Source organism: Crinia signifera, chromosome 9 (genome assembly GCF_055691185.1).
Source record: "Crinia signifera chromosome 9, ASM5569118v1, whole genome shotgun sequence".
Taxonomy (NCBI): domain Eukaryota; kingdom Metazoa; phylum Chordata; class Amphibia; order Anura; family Myobatrachidae; genus Crinia; species Crinia signifera.
The window spans coordinates 82321511-82344803 of NC_139225.1; positions in this window are offsets into that span (position 1 = coordinate 82321511).

The following is a 23293-nucleotide window of genomic DNA, read 5'->3' on the forward strand; positions in this document are numbered from 1 at the left end:
GAGGTTTAAAATGAAAATGATTATGCGGTATATGTTTGACAGACAAAACTCTACAAGTATAACAATGTTTCAAGGACAGCAGGTGCCGAGTTGGAAGCATATGCAGTTTAAAAAAAATGGTTAAATACGATGCACATAGAAATAATATATTTCTATCCATATAGTATATTCTAATTTGGAACCATCTGAGATTGCATCTAGCCTTGCACCATCAGCATACAGTATGCTCCAACATTACAAACTGTCGATTTATGTGTATGTGTGTATATATATATATATATATCGATATATATAAAAAAAAAGGGGGGTTGGGGCCCTGTCTGCGCTCTAAAGTTCGCAGCACCTCTAGATACCTCGCTGTTAATAGAGGTATATTGTAGACATAAAGACAAGAAAAGGATATAGAGGTGCGCTGGTAGTTTCACAGATTATGTGTGCACATGAATATATAATGACAAATTTTTTAAAAATTTTATTTCATAAAATGGCATAAAACATACTTAATCATGGATCTGATAGGATAAATTTCATGTGTAACACACAATTTCCGACAAATCTTGATAATAGTACAATAAAATGAAATTTCTTAATTTTCAGTTGAAGAACCCTATATTCTGAAAGACCCTACGCGTTTCGTCCCAGGTGGGACTTCTTCAGGGGTGTAAGGGTATCTAAGGAGGTGAAACAATGCCGAATAGAGGTTTTAAAATTAGTATAAAAAAAAACTAATAGCAATAGAAAATATCCTAAAATAGGGTTTAGAGAAAGAGGATCAAAGAGGATGAATGGAATGAGGAGGAGGATACTGGATAATCAGTAGTGGTGAGGAGGTGGAGGAGGAGAAAAGTTGATAGATAGCGGTACTTTTATTCCCAAACACCTGAATGTGAAAACATAGATATAGATGGTTAACATACCAATAGGTCGATGCGTTCATATAAACCGGTAGGATGTAAAAAAGGGAAATCTGTGCCCTGACCGGAATGAATACTGACAAGGTATCTGAAATATTATTTCAACCGATGAGAATATGTCTAAAGACATGGTATGACATAATGTTGCATAAAACGGGAGGAAGGCTCTATGGCCAGAACAATTTCAGAGTATATACATACCAAAGATCCAGAATAAAAACATAAGCCAACTGCTGTAGGTGTTTTATGATCTAAATTCTGTACTCCTCAATGCCGTAGAAAAAGAATACGGTGAGGTTTCTCCTAAAATAGGTTAAAAGGAAATACAAATAAGGTACTATAGGGCTTGCCTAACTTGTAGGGTTTTTCAGATAAAGGCATGGAGTGGTCAGACATATGGCTAGTAGACAATAAATCTTAACAAGTAGAGTTATATAGACCATGGGTTCTGATACATGTATATTAACAGAAAGCAACTACATGACAAGTATACTGAAATGTGGGTAGAATTACATAGACCATGGGTTCCAATACAAGCATATTAGCTGGAGACCACTACATGACATGTATAATGAAAAAATAAGCAAATAATAATACCATCCTTTATACACATTAATGTTAGAGCTAGATATGACCATAATTCTCATAAGAGTCCATCAGATGGAAAAAACAGTTTTATAACTGTCAGATAACAGAGTTGAATGTTACAAGTGGTCTTGACATACGTAATGACGGGTATACAGATAATAGCCTAAATATAAGACCAATACGGCGCAACCTAGTAAAAAAATGTGGCTTACCTCTGGAAGGATGAGTATGTCTCAACAGTCAGAAGGCGAATGAGCACTGACTGATAGGGAAGGGTTTATAAACCCTAGTGAGACGTGACCTCACTTCCTGTATATGTTAATGGACGGATAGGGTATATACACCTTAATTCCTGCTAGTGTATGTGGTGTGCTATGAAAACTCAACACCCGACTCTTAATAAAGATAGAGTGGGCACACGGGGAGTCTGCTAGTTCAGGGAATCTCTCCTAGGGAGATCCGTATGTATGTAGCCTGAACTTCCGGGTACGCGGTGCGTTCCAAATATGCGTTCCACCGCGCTACTTCCGACAGGATTCAACTGTCTGCCGGGTGTGTTGTGCGCTATGATCCGGCGTCACATCACCCTGTTTAGAGCGAGCTCGAAGGCGCGCTGGGACCCGCTGTCTTCTGTTCCGCCTAGAGACTTCCGGTGGGGGATAATATTTAATTGCGGAGTATAGCGTTCCCACACTCATAAAAGGAAATGATCCTGCATACCCCTCGCTGAGGGCATGCGGACCTAAAGGATCTAATAACAGGATGAAGTGCTAAATACCATCTCTAATAAACGGAAAATGTGGAACTAGCCCTGCGTTCCATACGCTAGTAAAGAATATGCGTTCCAACTGAAATATGCGGAAGTGACACTGCGTTCCGTTCGCAAGTGAGTTAATGCGTACCAACTTAAATATGCGGAAATAGCCCTGCATTCTGCTCGCAGGGAATATGTACATATAATAGCCCCAGTGGAAGTGTTATTAAATGGGAGTGTGACCCTATTGTGATAACCCCCTGGGTGCATATATAGGTGTATATGAGCGTATTTACTTCAAAAACAAGGAAAAAAGAGCCAATATAATATCTATCTAATAAACTGTGTGTAAATAGATTATAACCTATAATTAATACAATGGGAAAATATAATCTGGAATTAATTAATAATATATCCAGTTAGTGTTGCATATCCTATGTGTCGTGTAACACCTTAGGGAGACCGTGTATCCTATAATACAATGGAAAAAAAAAAAAAAATATATATATAATCTGGAATTAATTAATAATATATCCAATCAGTGTTGTGTATCCTATGTACCGTATAACTCCTAAGGGAGATCGTGTATCCTATATGACATATATCCTGTATGTCGTGTTAATCTAATGTGGAGTAGTGTGAAGGGTTATACCAGGTAGTATGGAAATCACCTCTGTTCCCAAATAGTGAAGGATGTGAACTTAATACTCAGACAGAATAACCAATAGTAAAGGATGTGAACTTAATACTCAGACAGAATAACAGATAGACAATCGCAGTTTAGTATGGGTATCGGGGTGAGTGCTAGACTTAATACAAAATGCATCGTAGATGAGATCTTCATAAAATATGGAAAATGTGAGGTCGTGATAAGGGGCAAGGGCCTTAATTAATAGCTTAGGGACCACTACCAAAAAAAAAAAAAAAAAAAAAAATTGCGGCTAATGTGAACCATGGAATAAATATGGTCACCTGGACTATCCCGATGGAAAAATAAAAAATAAATAAAAAAATGAAAAAAAGTACTGTATACATCCAGTCCTAGAGTTCAGATGCAGTGAAAAATTCCCACATACCTCTGGTCACCGAGTATGGATGTAGTTGGAAGGTTTGTAGCTCATATTGGTCTTATATGTACAGAGTAGTCACCTTTTTCATATCATTTGCCACTTTGAACAATTAATAGCTGTATTCAGCAGCATCAAACCATACAATTCTTTACGCAAAAAACTCATAACACCAGTAACAAAATAAATGGAAGTAGGTTGGAAGAGCACTTCCTAATGGATGTTCTAATGTAATACGTGTAACCCTGACATACGCGTTCTTAAAGGTACAATACCAGAACAAAATTCCAATGCAAAACGGGGAACCCTGACAATTACATGAAAATGGAATACACATATGTAGTAATTTCAGGAAGGGAAAAAAAAAAGGTAGGAAAGAAATGGGAAAAGATGGAAAGCTGTGTTTAGGGACTAAGTGGTGGAATGAAGGTCCGCTATTTCACAGAAATGATACTATGTCCACGTTTTCGTTAAGTCCTTTGGGTGACAGTGAATCTATGGTATATATCCAGAATGTCTCTCTTTTTGATAATGACAGTTCTCTGTTCCCACCTCTAGGATTAATAGGGATATGCTCCAAGGCTGTGAATTTGAAGTTACTTGGATCTGGAGTGGAGTTATGTTTCGCTGCAAAATGTCGTGGTATGTTATGAGACATGAGTTTATTTTTAATATTCCTCAGATGTTCTTGGATTCTGAGTTTTAGTACCCTTTTAGTCTTGCCTACATAATGAAGGCCACATCCGCAGGTAATTCTGTAAATTATGAAGGTGGAGTTACAGGTGCAAGGTAGGTTCAGAGCGTACAATTTTTTGTCGTTAGTCTTCCATTCAAATGGCTGTTTGTCTAAGTACTTGCAGCAGATACATTTTGTGCAGGGTGTGCATCTGATGGTGGTATTCATAAAGTGTCTATTCGGTTCTGGTTTTTCTTTAGGATGGAATTGGCTAGGTGCTATCAAGCTTTTCAAGTTGGGTGCTCTCCGGAATACGACATTAGGTCGTAGGGGTAGTTTGGGTCCCAAGATCGGGTCTTTCAGTAGGATAGGCCAATGTTTGTCCAATACTTTCTTAATAAAGTGATTCTCTCTATTGTATTGGGTAATGAATGGACGTAGTTGCTGCTTGGATTCTTTCTTCTTTTTAATCTGTAGTAACTCCTTCCGATCGGTGTTGGATGCTCTGGTTCTGTCCTTCTCGATCTTCAGTGGGTCATAGCCTCTTTCGATGAACCTGTTCTTCAAGGTTTCAGATTGTGACCAGAAAGTTTCAAGTTCTGAACAGTTTCGTCTCAGTCTCAAGAACTGGGCGTATGGAACTCCGTCTTTCCATCTGGGGTGATGGCAGCTGTTGTAAGGTATGAAGCTGTTGGCGTCAACTTCCTTGAAATAAGTTTTGGTGCCAATCAGTTCGCCAGGTGTCCCTTGTAGTGTTAGATCCAAGAAGTCGATCTTATTGGCATTGATTTGGGAAGTGAATTTAAGATTGAAATCATTTTTCTGAAGGTACTCATTGAATTCTGTGATGCTCGACAGGTCTCCCTCCCAGATAAATATGAGATCGTCGATGTATCTATAAAAGAATCGAATATGCTGTTCGAAAGTAGATCCATAGATATGCGTCTCCTCCCATATGCCCATTAGGAGGTTGGCATAGGAGGGAGCAAATTTTGTCCCCATGGCTGTTCCATTTTTTTGGAGGTAAAATTTACCGTTGAACTCAAAGAAGTTGTGTGTTAGAATGTAATTAATACATGATAAGATGAAATCAACCTCTTTAGCTGATTTGTTGGGGTCTCTAGACAGTACTTTTCTCACTGCTTGCATCCCTTTCAGGTGGGGGATGGACGAGTATAGAGCCTGTACATCTACAGTGATCCAATAGTAATTTTCTTGCCATTTCATAAGTTGTAATTTCTGCAAAACGCTAGTGGAGTCCTTCAGATGAGATTTATTGAGCAATACGTACGGTTGCAGGGTGAGATCCACAAAATGTGAGAGATTAGCACTCAAGGACTGAACTCCAGCCACTATAGGTCTTCCCGGTGGTGTATTCTTATTCTTATGCACTTTGGGCAGGTGGTAAAAAATAGGCATTGTTGGATGTTGTACATATAGATATTCAAATTCTTTTCTCGAGATTAGTTGGTCTTTAAGTGCATTTGTTAGGAGTACTCTTAATTCTTCTTGAAAGCCAGTCGTGGGGTCCTCCTGGAGGGTGATATATGTGGTCGGGTCATTTAAGATGTTGGTTGCTTCTTTTAGATATGCTTCTGTTGTTTGGATGACCACTGCACCCCCTTTGTCCGCCCCCTTTACTATTATTTCTTTATCCTTTTTCAGAGTTTTTATGGCACGTGTTTCCTGTGAATTGATATTCTTGTTGAACTTATGATTGATAACTTTGAGTTTTCTAAAGTCTTCATCCACAGAGTTGTAAAATATATCAATATAGCTGCCTCTTGATTCTACAGGGTAGAATTTTGATGGGGGTGCAACTCTTGGAAGTATTCTTAAGTCATCATCTCGTTCTGTAGAAGGGTTCTTAAGAAAATGCCTTTGTAGGGTAAGGTTTCTCGTGAATTTATTCAGGTCTATAAATAAATCAAACTTTTGAACATGAGAATCTGGTGCAAATTTGAGGCCCCTATTTAGAACTGAGATCTGCGTTGCAGGTAGTTCCCTCGAAGTGAGGTTAATAACCCCTGTTTCTGATTCGTTGGGTTTAACCCTGATCTCTTTTTCTTGGGGCTTCTTTCTCCCCCCTCTGCAGCCTCGTCTTCTTCGTTCAGATTTCTCTTGGTTCCTTGGGGGGAATCCATAGGGGTGAAAAGTTCTTCTTCTCTCTGAAGAATTGGTCGGGAGCCATCTCCCTTTCTCCCTAAAAAATGATAATTAGTTTTGTGGGTATTTGGAGATGGTGATTTATAACTTCTTTGATAATTATGATCTGAAGGCATTCTGTTACGGAAATGCTGTGGTCCTCTGGAGTCTAGATGTTCTCCATAATTTCTGGAACCAGAATGGTCTCTAGGGTATCTAGGGCCTGAAAGGTCCCGGTGGTTATTGCGATATGACTGTTGCGATTTATTATATTTTTGGTGGACGGGTTGCTGCCATCTATTATGATGATCATTGTTTTGATGGTAATGCTGTTTTGATCTATCATAAATGTCCTCTTGTCGTTGGTATGTCCGTCTGGGGCCTTCATTATAGTTCCTTCTCATGGGCCTATATGGGTATGAATTCTGTTCTGTTCTTCTTTTGAAATTAGACCAACTCCGTATTTTCCCATTTAGGTAGTCATTCCTGTCACGGGTAAATTTCCTTTGTTTTCTTTGTATGATGATATCTTCTTCCTCGTCCAGTTTTTGTTGTAAATTAACTACATCACGATTGAATTCTTCGCTTCCTTCGAATTTCTCTAGAAGTTTATCAAGTTTAATCAGTTCCTCTTCGGTTTTGGCTAATTCTTTCTTTCTCTCATTAACAATTAGAGCCATTAGTTTAACCGAGCAATCATCTAGTATTGAATTCCACTGGGTCATGAATTTTTCGTTTACATTCCCAATGGTGGGTGTTTTACTGATCCTTAGTCCTCTCGGTATTCGGCCTACTTCTATATACTTTTCGAGGGTGGTAATATCGTACCAGTTCTTCAATTCTCTCATAGTTAATTTCTCAACCAAGTTTAGATGGTTGTAGTAATCATCCTCCTCCATTCCTATCATCTGTTCCTCTTCTGTAAAGATGTTTCTTGCTTTAGTTGATCTTTTAGATCTATCATAGAACGGCATTTTTGACATAGCAGCAGGTAAGGCCCACTTAACAGCTACACGGAATAGAAAAAAAGGGGGGTTGGGGCCCTGTCTGCGCTCTAAAGTTCGCAGCACCTCTAGATACCTCGCTGTTAATAGAGGTATATTGTAGACATAAAGACAAGAAAAGGATATAGAGTTTCACAGATTATGTGTGCACATGAATATATAATGACAAATTTTTAAAAAAATTTATTTCATAAAATGGCATAAAACATACTTAATCATGGATCTGATAGGATAAATTTCATGTGTAACACACAATTTCCGACAAATCTTGATAATAGTACAATAAAATGAAATTTCTTAATTTTCAGTTGAAGAACCCTATATTCTGAAAGACCCTACGCGTTTCGTCCCAGGTGGGACTTCTTCAGGGGTGTAAGGGTATCTAAGGAGGTGAAACAATGCCGAATAGAGGTTTTAAAATTAGTATAAAAAAAAACTAATAGCAATAGAAAATATCCTAAAATAGGGTTTAGAGAAAGAGGATCAAAGAGGATGAATGGAATGAGGAGGAGGATACTGGATAATCAGTAGTGGTGAGGAGGTGGAGGAGGAGAAAAGTTGATAGATAGCGGTACTTTTATTCCCAAACACCTGAATGTGAAAACATAGATATAGATGGTTAACATACCAATAGGTCGATGCGTTCATATAAACCGGTAGGATGTAAAAAAGGGAAATCTGTGCCCTGACCGGAATGAATACTGACAAGGTATCTGAAATATTATTTCAACCGATGAGAATATGTCTAAAGACATGGTATGACATAATGTTGCATAAAACGGGAGGAAGGCTCTATGGCCAGAACAATTTCAGAGTATATACATACCAAAGATCCAGAATAAAAACATAAGCCAACTGCTGTAGGTGTTTTATGATCTAAATTCTGTACTCCTCAATGCCGTAGAAAAAGAATACGGTGAGGTTTCTTCTAAAATAGGTTTAAAGGAAATACAAATAAGGTACTATAGGGCTTGCCTAACTTGTAGGGTTTTTCAGATAAAGGCATGGAGTGGTCAGACATATGGCTAGTAGACAATAAATCTTAACAAGTAGAGTTATATAGACCATGGGTTCTGATACATGTATATTAACAGAAAGCAACTACATGACAAGTATACTGAAATGTGGGTAGAATTACATAGACCATGGGTTCCAATACAAGCATATTAGCTGGAGACCACTACATGACATGTATAATGAAAAAATAAGCAAATAATAATACCATCCTTTATACACATTAATGTTAGAGCTAGATATGACCATAATTCTCATAAGAGTCCATCAGATGGAAAAAACAGTTTTATAACTGTCAGATAACAGAGTTGAATGTTACAAGTGGTCTTGACATACGTAATGACGGGTATACAGATAATAGCCTAAATATAAGACCAATACGGCGCAACCTAGTAAAAAAATGTGGCTTACCTCTGGAAGGATGAGTATGTCTCAACAGTCAGAAGGCGAATGAGCACTGACTGATAGGGAACGGGTTTATAAACCCTAGTGAGACGTGACCTCACTTCCTGTATATGTTAATGGACGGATAGGGTATATACACCTTAATTCCTGCTAGTGTATGTGGTGTGCTATGAAAACTCAACACCCGACTCTTAATAAAGATAGAGTGGGCACACGGGGAGTCTGCTAGTTCAGGGAATCTCTCCTAGGGAGATCCGTATGTATGTAGCCTGAACTTCCGGGTACGCGGTGCGTTCCAAATATGCGTTCCACCGCGCTACTTCCGGCAGAAGTACAGAAGTACCAACACACTCGCCAGTCCTGCAAATGGGGTGCACCCACTTCCCAGGATGGGGTGCAGTGGCCTGTACCACACACTCTAGTAAATACAAACACAGGGGGCCCGGCACTCACTACAACAAACTAACTCACCTTAGCATTAAAATAATCAATTGAATAAATAATGGGGTTTTAGTTCATGAATTGATCAATGCATTTAAGCTTGCAGCCCATCGCCAAGGGACCCCATTTTACTGCAAGTCCTACACCAACAACTGGTCTCTGAGAAACCTGGCAACTGCTTGCACATCATAGCTAAAAAGAACATGTGTTTTTTTCTGGTTCAGAGCTCACCTGTCAACTATCTTATGGCTTTTAAAGGTGAGGCCATAACCTAACACAATTGATCATACTGTACATTGATCAATTCATGAACTGAAACCCCATTATTTATTTATTTGATTATTTGTATATTAAGGTGAGTTAGTTTATTATAGTGATTGTTGAGCCCCTTGAGATTTATATATATATATATATATATATATATATATTTCGAGAAAGAAGGGGGGATTGGGGTGCGCTACCTAATACAGATAATGTACCTCCCAATATATCATAATAAAATCATAAAAACATTTCTGAAATTTGTTTCCTTGTATTTGATGATGTTCACAATGATTAAGCACAGTCCATTTCAGGATTAATAGTCCTTTTTATTATTGATGGAAAAAAAACGGACGCGTTTCGTCAATAGGACTTCATCAGGGGTGTAAAAACCAATAGGACTATTAAATTTGTGCAGCTAGTGGGAATTTCTGCTGATCATTGTAGTTTTTATTCAATATTAAAAAAACATCAAAATGTAATTTTCGATATGATCCAGTTTGGGGTAATCCTGGATTATATTGAATGTGGACTTCTTTGAAAATTATGTAGATCCGTGCAAGAGAGAATTTCAGGACACTCTTTCAGTGGTAACCTCCCTGCTCTGTATTCAGAAAATTCCTATTCTGAATGAGAATGAGAGGAGTAGGCACGCTAGGAGAGGACAGGAAGTGATGTGATCGGCCTCTTTGTGAAGTTTTCCCCTCCCTCCCATCCCTATTTCTCTATTCTCGGCGGCGGTAAAGAATGGTCACTTGTTTATATGTAGTTGTATGTAGATAGTGGGTGCACTCTCCCGACATCGATATGTCATTAGTCAATGCTCCTGGACGGGAGATGGCTTACACTACCTGCATGGGTGGGTTGTGAAGGAAGAGTTGATCATCAGCAGTGTGTGGTTTGTGTGTAGTGATGTTACCCGTTCGCCTGGCCGTTCTTTAGTGCCACCACCATCTATAGTCAGATCATTTGAAATGCCAGCACTTGTGTCTGTGTCTTATTTTAGTGTTAAGTTTAAGGTTTAAGTTTATTAAAGTGTATGCATAAGGATAACCGATGGTGTGTTTAAGGGACTGGGCATGGGCTGGAGAGATTGTGGGCTACAAACTGTCACAGTTCAAAGTGAAAGTACATTTTGATAGGCTTTTAATTAAATTAAATATACAGTACTTACACCCAACAAGGTCCTATGCACAAGGAACATGTTTTCACATATTGGAGGTTGTGGAAACTCTAAATTGCAAGCCATAAATAACACTTAGGGGCCGACACAGACTGATTTAGATTGCGATTTTAGAGATCTGCTATTGTGTACATAAGCCAGTGTGCAGTGTGAACACTTAAACAGCGATTAACTCACGATCACAGTTTAAGTTCCGATTGGGGGTGAATGATGTAACGGGCAGTGACGGACCATTAGAGGGGGCAGGCCAGAGCATTATCTGGAAGCAGCCCGGAAAATGCATGCATGTCCGGGCTACTCTGGTAAAGAACCTCGGAGCCTGTTTGAGAGTACCTGCAGCTGATATGACCCAGAACATGGCTGGACTGCGCATGGCTTCACAGCTAGGCTGTGCAAGGTGGGGGCTGATGGTCATGCACGAGTGCTTATCTGTGGAGGCACATCTCAAAGACGGGAACTGCAGAGAGCGGTGGCTTTGCCATATGCAGGGCAGCCCCCCCACAGACTACCACTCCCTGTTGAAATTTTGGGAAATTTCACAAATGTACAACTGACTCTGAATCAGGCCCTACATGCATTAATTATAATTATAAGGGTCCTAAGCGATTTTATATGTATGTGTGTGGATAATATACAGTATATATATATATATATATATATATATATATATATATATATATATATATATATATATATAACATTTACAGTTTCTTATGTAACACAGCATATTTTGTTGCGCTGTACAATTGGAAACAGTGATAAAACAAACTTGGTAGTGACAAACCGACATACAGATGTAGCGGGATTCATCTTTGCAGGTGATGGCGATGGCGTCGCCATCGCCATCCCCTGCCCCGCCGCCATCTGTATGCCAGAAGGGGGCGCGCGCACGAGGTGCGCGTGCATCCCCTTCCGACGGTGCTGCCCTCGGTCGCCTGGTGCCCACACCGGGCGACCGCACCCCCCCACAGTGGCCAGAGGTGCTCCCCAACCCCCTCGAGCGGGAGGTGGACAGTATTGCGTCTGCCTCGCCGCCCGGATACTGAGACGCGAGTGCGTGGGGGACGCACGCGCGTCTCAGTCAGATAGAGGCGCCGTGTTGCTGGCAATCGCCAGCAACAACAAGGCCCGATACATCTGTACTGTAGATCTGGGGTAGCCACCTCCAGTCCTCGAGAGCTACCAACAGTAGAGGGGACGCGTAATAGCTGTGAAGTAATGCGCGTCCGCTCGCCACACTTTGGGCTCAGTGGCTTGCTGCGCTCGCCACAATATATAAAATCAACTCCACACCGAAGTGGATCGTGGGGGTATGAAAAGGTCGGAGGACGCATACCACTGCCCCTCGCGGGCTCGCTGCGCTCGCCAGGCTTCGGGTTGGCGTTGATCGTGGGGTGGCGTTAACAATGGGGGGGGGGGGGGGCATTTGACCCATCAGGCTTGGGAAACAATAAAAATTGGGGTCTTGGGGCCATTAAACATTGGGGCTAATGTAAAATCGGGTCTCAGGGACCATTTTACATTGATTCCAATGTAAAAATCGTGTTGATCGCATCGCATGCGATTTAGTTGCATGCAATGCGATCGACGCGATTTCGGGGGGTCCCGATGGATACAATTTTTATCGCTGGCGCCGTGCTAGGAAACAAGTACCCTTTATTTTTACACTGCAATATAGATCTCACTTTGAAGTAAAACCCCACCCAAATCTAATTCTCTCTGCACAAGTTACATCTGCCCCACCTGCAGTGCACATGGTTTTGTCCATCTAAGATGGATTTTGTCAGAAAGATTGAACTTGAAAAAGGCCCATTGTCTCTTGCACTGACACCCTTTCTCTTTCTGATGCACTGACACCCTCTCTCCATGACCTCCTCTCTCTTTTTATTGCTTCTCTCACTCTCGCACTGACACCCTTTCTCTCCCTCCCTCGCATTGACACCCTCTCTCCCTCTTTCTCGCTCTGACACCCCTTATCTCTTACTCCTCTCTCTGCCTGACACCCTTTCTCTCTGACATTCCCTTTCTATCTGTCTCTCTTGCCTTATCCACTTCCTCCCCTCTCCCTTGCTCCCGCTCTTTCTCTCTCTCTCCCTGACACCCTTTCTCTCTGACACTCTCTTTCCTTTCTACTTCCCCTCTCCATTTCTCCCCACCCCCCCTTTTGCTCTCTCTCCCTGACACGCTTTGTCTCTAAGGGGAAAAGTAGTGACAGTGGTGGGGTTCAGAGTCAAATTTATCAGCAGCTGGGTACAGTGGAGAGATATGTACCCAGCCAATATGATGACATATCGGAACCTGGGTACACATTGCACAATGTTAATTAAGGATGGAACGATCACTGTTTTGTCTTTTATTAGCTTACATGGTGTTGCTAGCGATATTGTCAATTGAGATGTGCAGCACATCATACCTAACGACATCAGCAAGGCATTGCATACTGGGAATATACACTGCTCCATAGGTGATGTTTTAAGCAATCTGATGGTCCATATAAATAGAGGGGAGGGAGATTAAGGTGTGTGAAGGAAGGTGGGTAGCTATGCCATCCATGGTGCTAGCCACACCCCATGACACAGACCAAACCCACATATCAGTAGTCACACACCCTGCTAAGTCACACAATAGGCCTTTTATAAATTACAGCTCCAGGACCATCAGGGCCTTAATCTGGCACTACCCATGCACTGAACTCAATGACCACATTTTCAGGATTATAAATTGATAACAAAAAGGTGGCATACTGTGCTCAAACCCTGATATTACTGATGGTATTCATAAATGTGAACTAAATGAACAAGGATACTTCTTATGAAGTTCACAGTGGTTCATAATAAAAGAATGGTAAAGTATTAGCAGTAAAATCATGCTGAGATAGTCAAAAGGCATTAGCGGAACCCTACTTAAGTGGAAATAAGGGTGTACAAATGTATCCGCTTGTGGCGATGACAGGAGGTGGCGGTAAAAGTTACCTGTAAACGCTAGGCAGTGGAGAAAAGAACCTCCTACTCTGCATGGGGTAATCAGCCAGCGGTGCACCTACACATAGAAATAAATTGGGATTTTGTTCCTCTGCCCCCCCCCCCCCCCCAAAAAGACTCTATGAAATACCTCCATCTAAATATATTTTAAAGAAATCTAATTGTTGCTCCGCAATCGTGGTGTAATTGCCCCCTCAGCTCTTTCATTAAAACAGCCCTGTTTTTGTAGGTTCCTTTCCTTGAACTGTCTGTGCACAATTGTAAATGATATAGTTAACTAATAATATAGTAAATACAGTTTTAAAGAAAAACAATGGTGTAGTTCACTAGTTACATTTCCATGGAGGTAAAAATTTTATTTTCAGCATGAGATGAAAACATTGGGAGATATTGAAAAAAAGAATCTCTGTTACACTTGAGACAATTAGTAATTCTTAACTGATGATCTTGTCTTCGTCTTGAAGGTGAGAAGTGGTTAATTCTGACATACAGTTAATTTCCCTGTCACTTAGATGGAGCCAACATTGAGAATGAGTTTCTCAGAGGACATTTTAAAGTTGACAGTTTTGTTTGGTGATTGCCAATCACCGTTACTGTATAACTGTACTGTACGTTCTCAGGAGTTTGAATGAAGCTCACCTTACAGTACAGTACTTGTGATTGTGTTTTACGTTGCATGCTGAACTGAAGATGTTATACAAGAATGTTACTGAACCCTGGGAAAATAATTTAATTAATTATTGATTGTTTTTAACATTGCTGAAGAGCTTTAACAGGAACATGGCTTACTAAAGTGTGATTAATATAAGCATGTAAGAAAACTGAAATATGCAGCAAATTGTAGTTCTTAATTAGCTGCCCCTTATGAATGTTCTGGTAGCATCATTACATATTTTATCATGTAAAATACATAATTTTAAGCAATAACTATGCATCAACTGAAATCACACAGTATTCTGTTGTTAAAAATTATAGCACATAGTTGTGTTAGCAAAAGATTTAATATAATGAAATGTCCCCTAGTTTGGCCATATTTGGCCTTCTGTTCATTATGCAAGCTCGGGGAGCACAGAAACCTTCCATAGAGCAGAAGGACAGAAGGGTTTCTGTCCTCCCTGAGATCGCCTTAGGACATGTGTCACTGTCATCAACATAATGATTTAAAACATACCAGCCTTTGTGAAAAAGACCAAGACAGCAGGTACTGTAGGCTTTACAGCATGGAATGGACAGTCTCCAGACTTAAGTTAAAACCCAGTTGGTTATGGATGAAATGGACAGAAGGCTGAAGCAATCTACAAGTGCTATACTTTTGTAGGAAAGTATGGATTAGTATGGGAAAGTACTTCCCAATAGTTAATTAAAACAATACCATAGGTGCGTTTGCCTATTTTGAGTCAAATATTTAGATTACCTTTTGGCCCTTATTCAGATTTTATATCAGTACAAAGTTGTTCTCAAAATGGACAAAACCATGTGCACTGCAGGTGGGGCAGATGTAACATGTATAGAGAGTTTGGTTTGTGTGAGTTATTTTGTTTCTGTGCAGGGTAAATACTGGCTGCATTGTTTTTACACAGCAATTTAGATTTCAGTTTCAACACACCCCACCCAAATGTAACTCTATCTGCACGTTACATCTGCCCCACCTGCAGTGCACATGGTTTTGCCCATTTTGAGAACAAATTTGTACTAATAAGCATTTGAACCAATGATTCTATGATCTATTTCTTCTTTTTAGCTCCAATTATTTATTTGTTCTATGCATTAATTTCAGAGTATATTGAGACATTAAACACTGCAATTATGTGAGTGTTCTGACACTGTTGACTGCAAGTGTATGCTTCCATGTTACATTTATATTATTTTTATTTTAAAGATACTATCATGTACACTAGCATACAGTTGTAAGTTAAAGAGAAGAAAGGCATTGGCAACTAAAGAGCCTGTATACAATGTTTTGCTATAAATGCAGCCTGTCCAGTGGCGTATTTATAATAGGTGCACACAGCACCCATTTCTTAATACTTACCCTCCAAAGTCCCACAATGAAGGCAGCAGTGCTGCTGTAATCACAGGAAAAATGTTGCAGCTGCCATTTTCCATACTTCTGTGCATGTACAATAGAGTCTAAAGGTGCGTACACACGGGGGCGATTTTGTGTAATATCGCGGGCAATATGGTCGCTAAGCGACCATATTGCCCGCGATGGGAGTGTGCACCGGCGATATATCGCCGGGTGCGCGCTCCCGTTTTTACCCATGTAGTGATCGCTGGTCGCAGGAACATGCTCCTGCGAACCAGCTGATTACCACTGCCGGGCTCTCTGGTCGCTGATGAAAAGGAGAAACTGAGCAATATATTGCTCAGCTATATATGGCTGAGCAATATATCTCCCCCGTGTGTACGGGGCTTTAGTGCTTTAGTGCTCAGACTCTATTGCACTGGGAGGCTGGGAAGTGAAGCTGGGAGAGAGGAGGGGGCCTGCCCGGAGGAGGCTGCACACAGGCCTCCTCCTCTCTTGAAGCGCCACTGAGCCTGTTACTGAATGGGACTACTGGGGATATTTACTAAAAATATTTTGTGGAAAATCTTTTGTTTTCAGGGGGAATCCCAACAATGTCAGCCTCCCCAGGATTTATGTATACAGTACAATAGGTATTTTAACATATTTCTGATACAGTCCCACATTGTACATTACGTAAGGGAACTCCCTTTACGATCACAGTAGAAGCTTTCATAGGTTTCTGTGGGACCTGCTATATTGTGAAATTTAACAAGCCCTGGAAATCAAAAATTTCTTCAGCTTGGACCTGTTAGCTTTTTTTTCTTACCTAATGCTTGTGTCGACCTTCCAACCCTGCTATGTCAACCTATTTCATGTGTCGACCTACTGGTCATGTCTTGTCGGTACTTGTTTCCTAGCATGGCGCCCATCGCATAGCATACCATAAGGCATACGATGGTATGCGATGCGATGCAATGTTAGCCGATGTTGTACAATTTTAAATTGTATACCATCGAATTGTATGGCATATACAATGGTATACGATTTTAAATTGTATAAGCACCCTAATGGGTGTTTTCAATGTTAAATGTGCCCCCTATAAGATAAATAATTGTATAAGCACCGTAATAGGTGCTTACAATGTTAAAAGCACCCCACGCCACCCGTACTATCAACGCCAACCTGAAGCGTGGCAAACGCGTGGCAAACGCAGCGGTACGCGTCCTCCGACCTTTTCATACCCCCACTATCCACGTCGGCGTGGAGTTGATCTTATATAGTGTGGTGAGTGCAGCAAACCACCGAGCCCGAAGCGTGGCGGGGGGCAGTGGTACGCGACCTCCGACCTTTTCATACCCCCACTATCCACGTCGGCGTGGAGTTGATCTTATATAGTGTGGCGAGTGCAGCGAGCCACCGAGCCCGAAACAGATGCCTAGGGGTAATGTAAGATGTACATGCACAACCTGCCGATTCTTAATCGGAGGCTCCACATTCCCACATCCCCAATCTGGGAAAATCATGACCATTAACCACACTCTGACATGTAACAGCATGTATGTGGTTTATCAGATTGTCTGTCCCTGTGGGTTGTCATACATAGGCAAAACAGAACGTGCCTTCAAGGAGCGTATGGCAGCCCACAGGTCAGCAATCAAATCCGCCATTTCTAAAGGCACCAGTGAGCAACCAGTGGCCCGACACTGGGCACAGGCGGGTCACTCTATGGCTCAATTAAAATACCGTATGATAGACCACATCCCCGCCTCCATCAGAGGTGGGAACAGGGGCCTCTCGCTACTTAAATGTGAAGCGAGATGGATCTTGAGATTGGAGACTGGAATTCCTAAAGGCCTTAATGACCATACTGGCATTAATGTGTTATCCATGTAAATAATGTACTTACTATGCCCCTTTTGATCCCTATGTATTGGATCCACTATATGGTTGCCCCATTTGTATACTATACATACACTCCTTATATTGTATTATATTTTCACATACATGTTTTGTCCCTATCCATGTCATGCTGTCCTCTTTGAGCCCCCATAGAATTTGGTATGTCTTTGTTCTTAATGGATAACCTACTCTCTGCAATGAGGTACTACCTGTCTGTACGCACGCACTAACTTGAATTTTTGCCATACAGTTAACATATACTTGATGGCTTACAGTGGACACTTACACCAATATATGCGTCATGTCGTTTCTGATATTGATACTAGTAGACATACCAACATGTTCCCATTGTCATCGCACAGGATCCATTATACCTGTGACTTATTCCGTCTATGCTTGGAAAAGTCCATTGTTAACACAGATTGCTGCTACACTTGTATTTTGTTTGTATTTTGAATGATTTTAAATGTACGTTATTTGTTATTCTTGTTGCTTAGATACGGTCACGTGACGCATCGTCACAGGGTCCAGGACGGGTCGCTGGATGATGACGTCACGCGACCAGCGCTGCCGGACGGGTGCGTGGTCCCGCGCACGGCAATGCGCCAGCTATACTCTATTTAGGTAAGATGTCTCTGTATGTTTGTCGTTTAGCCTGATGAAAATGCCATGCTAGGCATTGAAACGTTGCTTTTATGCATTAAACTATAGTTCCTGTTTAAGTGAATGGTGTGCCGCATCCTCCGTTCCTATCTACCTATCTTTACTTGCGGGCACCCATGCAGCAACTTATCTAGGAGGCTCTGCCGGACATCCAGAATCGTTTTATATATATATATATATCGAGAAAAAGAAGGCCACACAATGCGCTCAGTGAATTTAGTTAAGCAGCAACCCTGAGGGGGTCCCCTGTTAGATAGGACTCAGTATAGAAATAGAGAGAAAAGGGGTTTTCAGGGTGCGCTAGGACCTTTCAATTCAGGTCAACAGTCGAAATGCGCCCAATAGGGCCTATTGGGCGCATTTCGACTGTTGACCTGAATTGTGTTTATGTCATTTTATACATTGTAAAGTGTATCAATTCGACCTTTGTTTATACTGCTATGCTCTGTGAGCAAATGTTTATTAAATTTTTCCTATTTTAAACCATACTGTCTTAAATAATTGAAAGGCCCTAGCGCACCCTGAAAACCCCTTTTCTCTCTCTCTCTCTCTCTCTCTCTCTCTCTCTCTCTCTCTCTCTCTATATATATATATATATATATATATATAATTTACAGTTTCTTATGTAACACAGCATATTTTGTTGCGCTGTACAATTGAAAACAGTGATAAAACAAACTGGGTAGTAAAAAACCGACATACTGTAGATTTGGGGTAGCCAACTCCAGTCCTCGAGAGCTACCAACAGTTAATGTTTTCCAGGTCTCCTCACAGAATCACAAGTGAAGTAATTAGCTCCACCTGCAGATCTTTTAAAATATGTTAGTGAGTAATGAGTGCACCTGTGCAGCAGCTAGGTTGTCTGGAAAATGTGAACTGTTGGTAGCTCTCGAGGACTGGAGATGGCTACCACTGCTGTAACATCTTAAATATCGCCATGTGAAATATCACCATGTCCGACCTTTTCATACCCTCACTATCCACGTCGGTGTGGAGTTGATTTTATATAGTGTGGCGATCGCAACGAGCCACCGAGCCCGAAGCGTGGCGAGCGGACGCACATTACTTCACAGCTATTACGCGTCCCCTTGTGGGGCGCACTGCGCTCACCACGCTTCAGGCTCGCTGCACTCGCCACACTATATAAAATCAACTCCACGCCGACGTGGGTTGGCGTTAATCGTGGGGTGGCATTAACAATGGGGGGGCATTTGACCCATCAGGCTTGGGAAACAATAAAAATTGGGGTCTGGGGGCCATTGAACATTGGGGCCAATGTAAAATCGGGTCTCAGGGACCATTTTACATTGATTCCAATGTAAAAATCGTGTTGATCGCATCAACGCGATTTGGGGGGTCCCAATGGATACAATTTTTATCGCTGGCGCCGTGCTAGGAAACAAGTACCCTTTATTTTTACACTGCAATATAGATCTCACTTTGAAGTAAAACCCCACCCAAATCTAATTCTCTCTGCACAAGTTACATCTGTTCCACCTGCAGTGCACATGGTTTTGTCCATCTAAGAAGGATTTTGTCAGAAAGATTGAACTTGAAAAAGGCCCATTGTCTATTGCACTGACACCCTTTCTCTTTCTGACACCTCTCTCCATGACCTCCTATCTCTTTTTATTGCTTCTCTCACTCTCGCACTGACACCCTTTCTCTCCCTCCCTCGCATTGACACCCTCTCTCCCTCTTTCTCGCTCTGACACCCCTTATCTCTTACTCCTCTCTCTGCCTGACACCCTTTCTCTCTGACATTCCCTTTCTATCTGTCTCTCTTGCCTAATCCACTTCCTCCCCTCTCCCTTGCTCCCTCTCTTTCTCTCTCTCTCCCTGACACCCTTTCTCTCTGACACTCTCTTTCCTTTCTACTTCCCCTCTCCATTTCTCCCCCCCCCCCTTTTGCTCTCTCTCCCTGACACGCTTTGTCTCTAAGGGGAAAAGTAGTGACAGTGGTGGGGTTCAGAGTCAAATTTATCAGCAGCTGGGTACAGTGGAGCGATATAAATATACCCAGCCAATATGATGACATATCGGAACCTGGGTACACATTGAGCAATGTTAATTAAGGATGGAATGATCACTGTTTTGTCTTTCATTAGCTTACATGGTGTTGCTAGCGATATTGTCAATTGAGATGTGCAGCACATCATACCTAACAACATCAGCAAGGCATTGCATACTGGGAATATACACTGCTCCATTGGTGATGTTTTAAGCAATCTGATGGTCCATATAAATAGAGTGAAGGGAAATTAAGGTGTGTGAAGGAAGGTGGTTAGCTATGCCATCCATGGTGCTAGCCACACCCCATGACACAGACCAAACCCACATATCAGTAGTCACACACCCTGCTACGGCACACAATAGGCCTTTTATAAATTACAGCTCCAGGACCATCAGGACCTTAATCTGGCACTGCCCATGCACTGAACTCAATGCTTTATTGAGGTGAGCATGCTGCCTTACTGGTAGGTGACCACATTTTCAGGATAATAAATTGATAACAAAAACTTGGCATACTGTGCTCAAACCCTGATATTACTGATGGTATTCATAAATGTGAACTAAATGAACAAGGATACTTCTTATGAAGTTCACAGGGGTTCAGAATAAAAGAATGGTAAAGTATTAGCAGTAAAATCATGCTGAGATAGTCAAAAGGCATTAGCGGAACCCTACTTAAGTGGAAATAAGGGGTAATTTCCAGGGCTTGTTAAATCAGCCAGCGGTGCACCTACACATAGAAATAAATTGGGATTTTGTTCCTCTGCCTCCCCCCCCCCTCCCCCAAAAAAGACTCTTTGAAATACCTCCATCCAAATATATTTTAAAGAAATCTAATTGTTGCTCCGCAATCGTGGTGTAATTGCCACCTCAGCTCTTTCATTAAAACAGCCCTGTTTTTGTAGGTTCCTTTCCTTGAACTGTCTGTGCACAATTGTAAATGATATAGTTAACTAATAATATAGTAAATACAGTTTGAAAGAAAAACAATGGTGTAGTTCACTAGTTACATTTCCATGGAGGTAAAAATTTTATTTTCAGCATGAGATGAAAACATTGGGAGATATTGAAAAAAAGAATCTCTGTTACACTTGAGACAATTAGTAATTCTTAACTGATGATCTTGTCTTCGTCTTGAAGGTGAGAAGTGGTTAATTTTGACATAAAGTTAATTTCCCTGTCACTTAGATGGAGCCAACATTGAGAATGAGTTTCTCAGAGGACATTTTAAAGTTGACAGTTTTGTTTGGTGATTGCCAATCACCGTTACTGTATAACTGCACATTCTCAGGAGTTTGAATGAAGCTCACCTTACAGTACTTGTGATTGTGTTTTACGTTGCATGCTGAACTGAAGATGTTATATAAGAATGTTACTGAACCCTGGGAAAATAATTTAATTAATTATTGATTGTTTTTAACATTGCTGAAGAGCTTTAACAGGAACATGGCTTACTAAAGTGTGATTAATATAAGCATGTAAGAAAACTGAAATATGCAGCAAATTGTAGTCCTTAATTAGCTGCCCCTCATGAATGTTCTGGTAGCATCATTACATATTTTATCATGTAAAATACATAATTTTAAGCAATAACTATGCATCGACTGAAATCACACAGTATTCTGTTGTTAAAAATTATAGCACATAGTTGTGTTAGCAAAAGATTTAATAAAATGAAATTTCCCCTAGTTTGGCCCTATTTGGCCTTCTGTTCATTATGCAAGCTCGGGGAGCACAGAAACCTTCCATAGAGCAGAAGGACAGAAGGGTTTCTGTCCTCCCTGAGCTCGCCTTAGGACATGAGTCACTGTCATCAACATAATGATTTAAAACATACCAGCCTTTGTGAAAAAGACCAAGACAGCAGGTACTGTAGGCTTTACAGCATGGAATGGACAGTCTCTATACTTAAGTTAAAACCAAGTTGGTTATGAATGAAATGGACAGAAGGCTGAAGCAATCCACAAGTGCTATACTTTTTTAGGAAATTATGCATTAGTGTGGGAAAGTACTTCCCAATAGTTAATTAAAACAATACCATATGTGTGTTTGCCTATTTTGAGTCAATTATTTAGATTACCTTTTGGCCCTTATTCAGATTTTATATCAGTACAAAGTTGTTCTCAAAATGGACAAAACAATGTGCACTGCAGGTGGGGCAGATGTAACATGTATAGAGAGAGTTAGGTTTGTGTGAGTTATTTTGTTTCTGTGCAGGGTAAATACTGGCTGCATTGTTTTTACACAGCAATATAGATTTCAGTTTCAACAAACCCCACCCAAATGTAACTCTATCTGCACATGTTACATCTGCCCCACCTGCAGTGCACATGGTTTTGCCCATTTTGAGAACACATTTGTACTGCGATCAGATCTGAATAAGGGCATTTGAACCAATGATTCTATGATCTATTTCTTCTATTTAGCTCCAATTGTTTATTTGTTCTATGCATTAATTTCAGAGTATATTAAGACATTAAACACTGCAATTATGTGAGTGTTCTGAAACTGTTGACTGGAAGTGTATGCTTCCATGTTACATTTATATTATTTTTATTTTAAAGATACTACCATGTACACTAGCATACAGTTGTAAGTTAAAGAAAAGAAAGGCATTGGCAACTAAAGAGCCTGTATACAATGTTTTGCTATAAATGCAGCCTGTCCAGTGGCGTATTTATAATAGGTGCACACAGCACCCATTTCTTAACACTTACCCTCCGAAGTCCCACAATGAAGGCAGCAGTGCTGCTGTTATCACAGGAAAAATGTTGCAGCTGCCATTTTCCATACTTCTGTGCATGCACAATAGAGTCTAAAGGTGCGTACACACGGGGGCGATTTTGTGTAATATCGTGGGAAATATGGTCGCTAAGCGACCATATTGCCCGCAATGGGAGTGTGCACCGGCGATATAGCGCTGGGTGCGCGCTCCCGTTTTTACCCATGTAGTGATCGCTGGTCGCAGCAACATGCTCCTGCGAACCAGCTGATTACCACTGCCGGGCTCCCCCGGCAGTTTCTTTTTCATCAGCGACCATCTCTGGTGAAGTGAAGCTGGGAGAGAGGAGGGGGCCTGCCCGGAGGAGGCTGCAAACAGGCCTCCTCCTCTCTTGAAGCGCCGCTGAGCCTGTTACTGAATGGGACTACTGGGGATATTTACTAAAAATATTTTGTGGAAAATCTTTTGTTTTCAGGGGGAATCCCAACAATGTCAGCCTCCCCAGGATTTATGTATACAGTACAATAGGTATTTTAACATATTTCTGATACAGTC